Source organism: Bombina bombina, chromosome 5 (genome assembly GCF_027579735.1).
Source record: "Bombina bombina isolate aBomBom1 chromosome 5, aBomBom1.pri, whole genome shotgun sequence".
Lineage (NCBI taxonomy): Eukaryota > Metazoa > Chordata > Amphibia > Anura > Bombinatoridae > Bombina > Bombina bombina.
The window spans coordinates 958,939,654-958,948,891 of NC_069503.1; positions in this window are offsets into that span (position 1 = coordinate 958,939,654).

Consider the following 9,238-nt stretch of genomic DNA (forward strand, 5'->3'; position numbering starts at 1 on the left):
GGCTTTGCACCCACTTTACTCAGCAGAGAGGATTTACCCTATGGACAAGGGACACGATGCATTTTGGGTCTAGTTTTTTTCAAAAGACCACAGACCCTGTTGCACTGTGCTGCAGATTTACATTAAGACACACAAAGAAACAGCAATTCTATTTGGTCCTTAAAAATACATTTTTAATAAGACAAAAATTGTAGATTCTCTTTTAACCATTTTGGATTTAGAACTCGCAGACAGTATTGGTTAGCCCTACAATACAGTCAGATGCTACACAAGCAGTTTTACAGCAATATAGTGTTCTTTAAATTCAGCGACTTTTGTGCTCACTGAAAGGGATATTAGTTGCTTTTTTATATATGCATAGTTGATTTGCATAACATCTATATATAAAATAAATGTTTCAAAATCATAGAAAACTAACTTTATTAATCTCAAACTTAAATGTTTTATCTTATCACACTTAATTGTGACTATTTAGGGCTAATTGTATATTATTTTGTCCACTGCTTTAATCAATTTTCAGAATTTTGGAAGAATCCTTGGTTGAATTTGTGCCTCTAGGGAATCTAAGATAAGTATAACTTTTACACATACACAAGTAAAATAAATCATTAATGTATATTGCCAAGTTGTTTTTTTAACTACATATAAACATTTTATATAACAATCTCTAATAATTTAATCTCCATTTAAGTATTATATTGCTTTAGCATACAAATCTAAACTATTGCTTCATTTGGAAACTTAAATCCTGCCCTGTAGAAATATTATGTGCACTGATTTTCTGTATTCAGTACTTGGGTGAATCGGTAACTCTGACAGAGCGCAACTACACAGAGTATATTCTGATTCATGCTACAATGGTATTGTAGAACTCTGAGACATGGATGGTCTCTCTGGTGTCCGAAAAGGGCAAGTGATTTGCTAACCTGCCTCCTAAGAATAAAAGGGACATTCCGGTAAAACATTTAAATGCACATAGATTACTTATTTGAAAGAAACATTCACAATATACATGTATTGACAAAAATGCTTCTAGTAAAAGTAATCACTGTTTTAGTGTTACATTTTTCTATGTGAAGCATAGATTCTCAGTGCACCAGCATTTTAAATACTGCAGCTGTTCATAGTGCCAGTGGGGCTTGAATCATGTCAGCAATTACCATATTTAATCATTACCAGATGATACAAGCACCCTAGGCTCTTTAAGCAAGTGCTATGTTTAAGATGCTGGTGCACGGTGCATACTTAAATACACTTTAGAAACTGCTATAGATTTGATTAGAAGTATTTTTACTGATACATGGATATTAGAAAAATGCTTATATTCAAAACAAATGTATCCATGAGGATTCCAATTTTGCCTTGATTCTCCATTTTAAAGATAATTCAATTTTAACATAAAACCTATATTATACTCATACAAAATATAGGTATGTAGACAAAGAATGATAAAATATTTACATTATAATTAATGAAGCTAAAGAACAAACCGATTCTTGTTCCAGAACCTCAGACAACTACTAAAATAAAATCAAGGCACATCCTTAAGTAAATTTCAATACTAGACATTTACAATACAGAAATGATTAATTGGATAATGTGCAAAGTTTGTTTTAATTAAAGGCACTATATAAAAAGTAATGCCAAACAAAAATAGGCAACAAATGGCAATACATTGCTCCTAAATATAAAGTGCATCACATGGCATTAGGAATAGTGAGTTGTATACTAGGTCAATAGCCCAAAATGCCATAGTTTGTAACCAAAATATTTTTCACAAATCTGTCTCCTCTGCAATATAAAGGATTATTAGATACAAATATGCTCCTTATGAATTGTTTTGTCATAAGATAACCAGCAGCATTATTGCAGAAAACCATGAAATTATGCTTTTAGCAGTTTATTTTTTTGTTTGTTTTTATTTTGGATTTTAAAATAATGATTCTTAAAATAAAGGGAAAATAACATAGTAAAATAAATATATAAAAAATAGGCAAAAACAATGGCGTCACAAAATTATAGGATGTCCTTTTAGTTAAGACACAAATCGTTTATAATGCACATTTAGTAAACGAGCTGCATATTTGCGTAAACTGATGAATTCCTTTTAATCTGAGCCAGTTCAGAATGCAGAAGGCTTAATCCTTGGTTAAAGGAAAGCTGTCGCAACAAATGCACTTGGCTTCATTGTGTGGTTGTAGTGGTCTGTATTTTTATTTTTTAATTGTCTTGCTGCCTGTTTACCTTCTATAGGAGCCTCAATAGACAATTGTATAGCAAAGATGACTGACTCTCCCCAAAGGTAAATATGAGAAAGCTAGATTAGTCCCTAACCAAACTGTTTCTCACAAGGAGACAAACTGCATCAAAAAACATAATTTATGCTTACCTGATAAATTCCTTTCTTCTGTTGTGTGATCAGTCCACGGGTCATCATTACTTCTGGGATATTATCTGCTCCCCTACAGGAAGTGCAAGAGGATTCACCCAGCAGAGTTGCTATATAGCTCCTCCCCTCTACGTCACCTCCAGTCATTCGACCAAAGACCAACGAGAAAGGAGAAGCCAAGGGTGTAGTGGTGACTGAATTATAATTTAAAAAATTTGTACCTGCCTTAAAAAACAGGGCGGGCCGTGGACTGATCACACAACAGAAGAAAGGAATTTATCAGGTAAGCATAAATTATGTTTTCTTCTGTTATGTGTGATCAGTCCACGGGTCATCATTACTTCTGGGATACCAATACCAAAGCAAAAGTACACGGATGACGGGAGGGATAGGCAGGCTCATTATACAGAAGGAACCACTGCCTGAAGAACCTTTCTCCCAAAAATAGCCTCCGAAGAAGCAAAAGTGTCAAATTTGTAAAATTTGGAAAAAGTATGAAGCGAAGACCAAGTTGCAGCCTTGCAAATCTGTTCAATAGAGGCCTCATTCTTAAAGGCCCAAGTGGAAGCCACAGCTCTAGTGGAATGAGCTGTAATTCTTTCAGGAGGCTGCTGTCCAGCAGTCTCATAGGCTAAACGTATTATGCTACGAAGCCAAAAAGAGAGAGAGGTAGCAGAAGCTTTTTGACCTCTCCTCTGTCCAGAATATACGACAAACAGGGAAGAAGTTTGGCGAAAATCTTTAGTTGCCTGCAAGTAGAACTTGAGGGCACGAACTACATCCAGATTGTGTAGAAGACGTTCCTTCTTTGACGAAGGATTTGGACACAAGGATGGAACAACAATCTCTTGATTGATATTCCTGTTAGAGACAACCTTAGGTAAGAACCCAGGTTTAGTACGCAGAACTACCTTGTCTGAGTGAAAGATCAGATAAGGAGAATCACAATGTAGGGCTGATAACTCAGAGACTCTTCGAGCCGAGGAAATAGCCATTAAAAATAGAACTTTCCAAGATAACAATCTTATATCAATGGAATGAAGGGGTTCAAACGGAACACCCTGTAAAACGTTAAGAACTAAGTTTAAACTCCATGGCGGAGCAACAGTTTTAAACACAGGCTTGATCCTAGCTAAAGCCTGACAAAAGGCCTGGATGTCTGAATTTTCTGACAGACGCCTGTGTAACAAGATGGACAGAGCTGAGATCTGTCCCTTTAATGAGCTAACCGATAAACCCTTTTCTAAACCTTCTTGTAGAAAAGACAATATCCTAGGAATCCTAACCTTACTCCAGGAGTAATCTTTGGATTCACACCAGTATAGGTATTTACGCCATATTTTATGGTAAATCTTTCTGGTAACAGGCTTCCTAGCCTGTATCAGGGTATCAATAACCGACTCAGAAAAACCACGTTTAGATAAAATCAAGCGTTCAATTTCCAAGCAGTCAGCTTCAGAGAAGTTAGACTTTGATGTTTGAATGGACCCTGAATCAGAAGGTCCTGTCTTAGAGGTAGAGACCACGGCGGACAGGATGACATGTCCACTAGATCTGCATACCAAGTCCTGCGCGGCCATGCAGGCGCTATTAGAATCACTGATGCTCTCTCCTGTTTGATTTTGGCAATCAATCGAGGAAGCAGCGGGAAGGGTGGAAACACATAAGCCATCCTGAAGTTCCAAGGTGCTGTCAAAGCATCTATCAGAACCGCTCCCGGATCCCTGGATCTGGATCCGTAGCGAGGAAGTTTGGCGTTCTGGCGAGACGCCATGAGATCTATCTCTGGTTTGCCCCAACGTCGAAGTATTTGGGCAAAGACCTCCGGATGAAGTTCCCACTCCCCCGGATGAAGAGTCTGGCGACTCAAGAAATCCGCCTCCCAGTTCTCCACTCCCGGGATGTGGATTGCTGACAGGTGGCAAGAGTGATACTCTGCCCAGCGAATTATCTTTGATACTTCTATCATTGCTAGGGAGCTTCTTGTCCCTCCCTGATGGTTGATGTAAGCTACAGTCGTGATGTTGTCCGACTGAAACCTGATGAACCCCCGAGTCTTTAACTGGGGCCAAGCTAGAAGGGCATTGAGAACTGCTCTCAATTCCAGAATGTTTATTGGCAGGAGACTTTCCTCCTGACTCCATTGTCCCTGAGCCTTCAGAGAATTCCAGACAGCGCCCCAACCTAGAAGGCTGGCGTCTGTTGTTACAATTGTCCAGTCCGGCCTGCTGAAAGGCATCCCCCTGGACAGATGTGGCCGAGAAAGCCACCATAGAAGAGAGTTTCTGGTCTCTTGATCCAGATTCAGAGTGGGGGACAAATCTGAGTAATCCCCATTCCACTGACTCAGCATGCACAATTGCAGCGGTCTGAGATGTAGGCGTGCAAAGGGAACTATGTCCATTGCTGCTACCATTAAGCCGATCACCTCCATGCATTGAGCTACTGACGGGAGTTGAATGGAATGAAGGACACGGCATGCATTTAGAAGCTTTGTTAATCTGTCTTCTGTCAGATAAATCTTCATTTCTACGGAATCTATAAGAGTCCCCAAAAATGGAACCCTTGTGAGAGGCAAGAGAGAACTCTTCTTTTCGTTCACTTTCCATCCATGCGACCTTAGAAATGCCAGAACTAACTCTGTATGAGACTTGGCAGTTTGAAAGCTTGAAGCTTGTATCAGAATGTCGTCTAGGTACGGAGCTACCGAAATTCCTCGCGGTCTCAGAACCGCCAGAAGGGCACCCAGAACTTTTGTGAAGATTCTTGGAGCCGTAGCCAATCCGAATGGAAGAGCTACAAACTGGTAATGCCTGTCTAAGAAGGCAAACCTTAGATACCGGTAATGATCTTTGTGAATCGGTATGTGAAGGTAAGCATCCTTTAAATCCACTGTGGTCATGTACTGACCCTTTTGGATCATGGGTAAGATTGTCCGAATAGTTTCCATTTTGAACAATGGAACTCTTAGGAATTTGTTTAGGATCTTTAAATCCAAGATTGGCCTGAAAGTTCCCTCTTTTTTGGGAACCACAAACAGGTTTGAGTAAAACCCTTGTCCTTGTTCCGACCGCGGAACCGGATGGATCACTCCCATTAATAATAGATCTTGTACACAGCGTAGAAACGCGTCTTTCTTTATTTGGTTTGTTGACAACCTTGACAAATGAAATCTCCCTCGTGGGGGAGATAATTTGAAGTCTAGAAGGTATCCCTGAGATATGATCTCTAGCGCCCAGGGATCCTGGACATCTCTTGCCCAAGCCTGGGCGAAGAGAGAGAGTCTGCCCCCCACTAGATCCGGTCCCGGATCGGGGGCCCTCGGTTCATGCTGTCTTAGGGGCAGCAGCAGGTTTTCTGGCCTGCTTGCCCTTATTCCAGGACTGGTTAGGTTTCCAGCCTTGTCTGTAACGAGCAACAGCTCCTTCCTGTTTTGGTGCAGTGGAAGTTGATGCTGCACCTGCTTTGAAATTCCGAAAGGGACGAAAATTAGACTGTCTAGCCTTAGCTTTGGCCTTGTCTTGAGGTAGAGCGTGGCCCTTACCTCCTGAAATGTCAGCGATAATTTCTTTCAAACCGGGCCCAAATAAAGTTTGCCCCTTGAAAGGTATATTAAGTAATTTGGACTTAGAAGTTACATCAGCCGACCAGGATTTTAGCCACAGCGCCCTACGTGCCTGAATGGCGAATCCTGAATTCTTAGCCGTAAGTTTGGTTAAATGTACTACGGCCTCCGAAACGAATGAATTAGCTAGTTTAAGGACTCTAAGCCTGTCCGTAATGTCGTCCAGCGTAGCGGAACTAAGGTTCTCTTCCAGAGACTCAATCCAAAATGCTGCCGCAGCCGTAATCGGCGCGATGCATGCAAGGGGTTGCAATATCAAACCTTGTTGAACAAACATTTTCTTAAGGTAACCCTCTAATTTCTTATCCATAGGATCTGAAAAAGCACAGCTATCCTCCACCGGGATAGTGGTGCGCTTAGCTAAAGTAGAAACTGCTCCCTCCACCTTAGGGACCGTTTGCCATAAGTCCCGTGTGGTGGCGTCTATTGGAAACATCTTTCTAAATATTGGAGGGGGTGAGAACGGCACACCGGGTCTATCCCACTCCTTAGTAACTATTTCAGTTAATCTCTTAGGTATAGGAAAAACGTCAGTACTCGCCGGTACCGCAAAGTATTTATCCAACCTACACATTTTCTCTGGTATTGCAACAGTGTTACAATCGTTAAGAGCCGCTAAGACCTCCCCTAGTAATACACGGAGGTTTTCCAATTTAAATTTAAAATTTGAAATATCTGAATCCAATCTGCTTGGATCAGAACCGTCACCTACAGAATGAAGCTCTCCGTCCTCATGCTCTGCAAGCTGTGACGCAGTATCAGACATGGCCCTAGAATTATCAGCGCACTCTGTTCTCACCCCAGAGTGATCACGCTTGCCTCTTAGTTCTGGTAACTTAGCCAAAACTTCAGTCATAACAGTAGCCATATCTTGTAACGTTATCTGTAATGGCTGCCCAGATGTACTAGGCGCCATAATATCACGCACCTCCCGGGCGGGAGACGCAGGTACTGACACGTGAGGCGAGTTAGACGGCATAACTCTCCCCTCGCTGTTTGGTGAAATTTGTTCAATTTGTACAGATTGGCTTTTATTTAAAGTAGCATCAATACAGTTAGTACATAAATTTCTATTGGGCTCCACCTTGGCATTGGAACAAATGACACAGGTATCTTCCTCTGAATCAGACATGTTTAACACACTAGCAATAAACATGCAACTTGGTTACAATCTTATTTAACAAAAAACGTACTGTGCCTCAAAGAAGCACTAAACGATTAAATGACAGTTGAAATAATAAACTGAAAAACAGTTATAGCATCACTCTTTAAAAACAACATAACTTGTTAGCAAAGGTTTGTTCCCATTAGTAAAGCAATACTAATTAAATTTTAAACATAAAAATCACAGAGCAACGTTTTAAAACACAGTCACTATATAAATCTCACAGCTCTGCTGAGAGAATCTACTTCCCTTCAAAGAAGTTTGAAGACCCCTGAGTTCTGTTAGAGATGAACCGGATCATGCAGAAAATATAAGTGTAACTGACTGGAAATTTTTGATGCGTAGCAAAGAGCGCCAAAAACGGCCCCTCCCCCTCACACACAGCAGTGAGAGAGAAACGAAACTGTCATAATCAAAACAAGCAAACTGCCAAGTGGAAAAATAATGCCCAAATATTTATTCACTCAGTACCTCAGAAATGCAAACGATTCTACATTCCAGCAAAAACGTTTAACATGAATTAAATACCTATTAAAAAGTGTAATGTATTTTTACAGAGTAATTCCGGTGAAATACCATCCCCAGAACACTGAAGTGTAGAGTATACATACATGTCATTATAACGGTGTAGCAGGATTTTCTCATCAATTCCATTCAGAAAATAAAAACTGCTACATACCTCAATGCAGATTCAACTGCCCGCTGTCCCCTGATCTGAAGCTTTTACCTCCCTCAGATGGCCGAGAAACAGCAATATGATCTTAACTACTCCGGTTAAAATCATAAGAAAAACTCTGGTAGATTCTTCTTCAAACTCTGCCAGAGAAGTAATAACACCCTCCGGTGCTATTGTAAAATAACAAACTTTTGATTGAAGTTATAAAAACTAAGTATAATCACCATAGTCCTCTCACACCTCCTATCTAGTCTTTGGGTGCAAGAGAATGACTGGAGGTGACGTAGAGGGGAGGAGCTATATAGCAACTCTGCTGGGTGAATCCTCTTGCACTTCCTGTAGGGGAGCAGATAATATCCCAGAAGTAATGATGACCCGTGGACTGATCACACATAACAGAAGAAACATAGGCTTCATAAGGAATAAATAAGCACCTCTTTAACAAATGCTCCTCCAGATTACAAAATATAACAATCATCTTTACTCAACTCTTTAAGAGGTGTATTATACTGAAACACTAAAATATTGCACAAAAATGCAGCATATACCGATTTAAAATAAAATGCTAATTTCTCTAAATTAGTTACCAAAGCCTCATGACTGTTACTGTAACTTTCAACATTGATTGACTCTTGTTAGTGGTATCTGTATGCCTTGAACTCTACAGAAAAGCAAATATAAAATTATTTAAATAATCAGAGAAACTAAATATTAGTAAAAAAAACAGAATTTATGTTTACCTGATAAATTACTTTCTCCAACGGTGTGTCCGGTCCACGGCGTCATCCTTACTTGTGGGATATTCTCTTCCCCAACAGGAAATGGCAAAGAGCCCAGCAAAGCTGGTCACATGATCCCTCCTAGGCTCCGCCTACCCCAGTCATTCGACCGACGTTAAGGAGGAATATTTGCATAGGAGAAACCATATGGTACCGTGGTGACTGTAGTTAAAGAAAATAAATTATCAGACCTGATTAAAAAAACCAGGGCGGGCCGTGGACCGGACACACCGTTGGAGAAAGTAATTTATCAGGTAAACATAAATTCTGTTTTCTCCAACATAGGTGTGTCCGGTCCACGGCGTCATCCTTACTTGTGGGAACCAATACCAAAGCTTTAGGACACGGATGAAGGGAGGGAGCAAATCAGGTCACCTAAATGGAAGGCACCACGGCTTGCAAAACCTTTCTCCCAAAAATAGCCTCAGAAGAAGCAAAAGTATCAAACTTGTAAAATTTGGTAAAAGTGTGCAGTGAAGACCAAGTCGCTGCCCTACATATCTGATCAACAGAAGTCTCGTTCTTGAAGGCCCATGTGGAAGCCACAGCCCTAGTGGAATGAGCCGTGATTCTTTCGGGAGGCTGCCGTCCGGCAGTCTCGTAA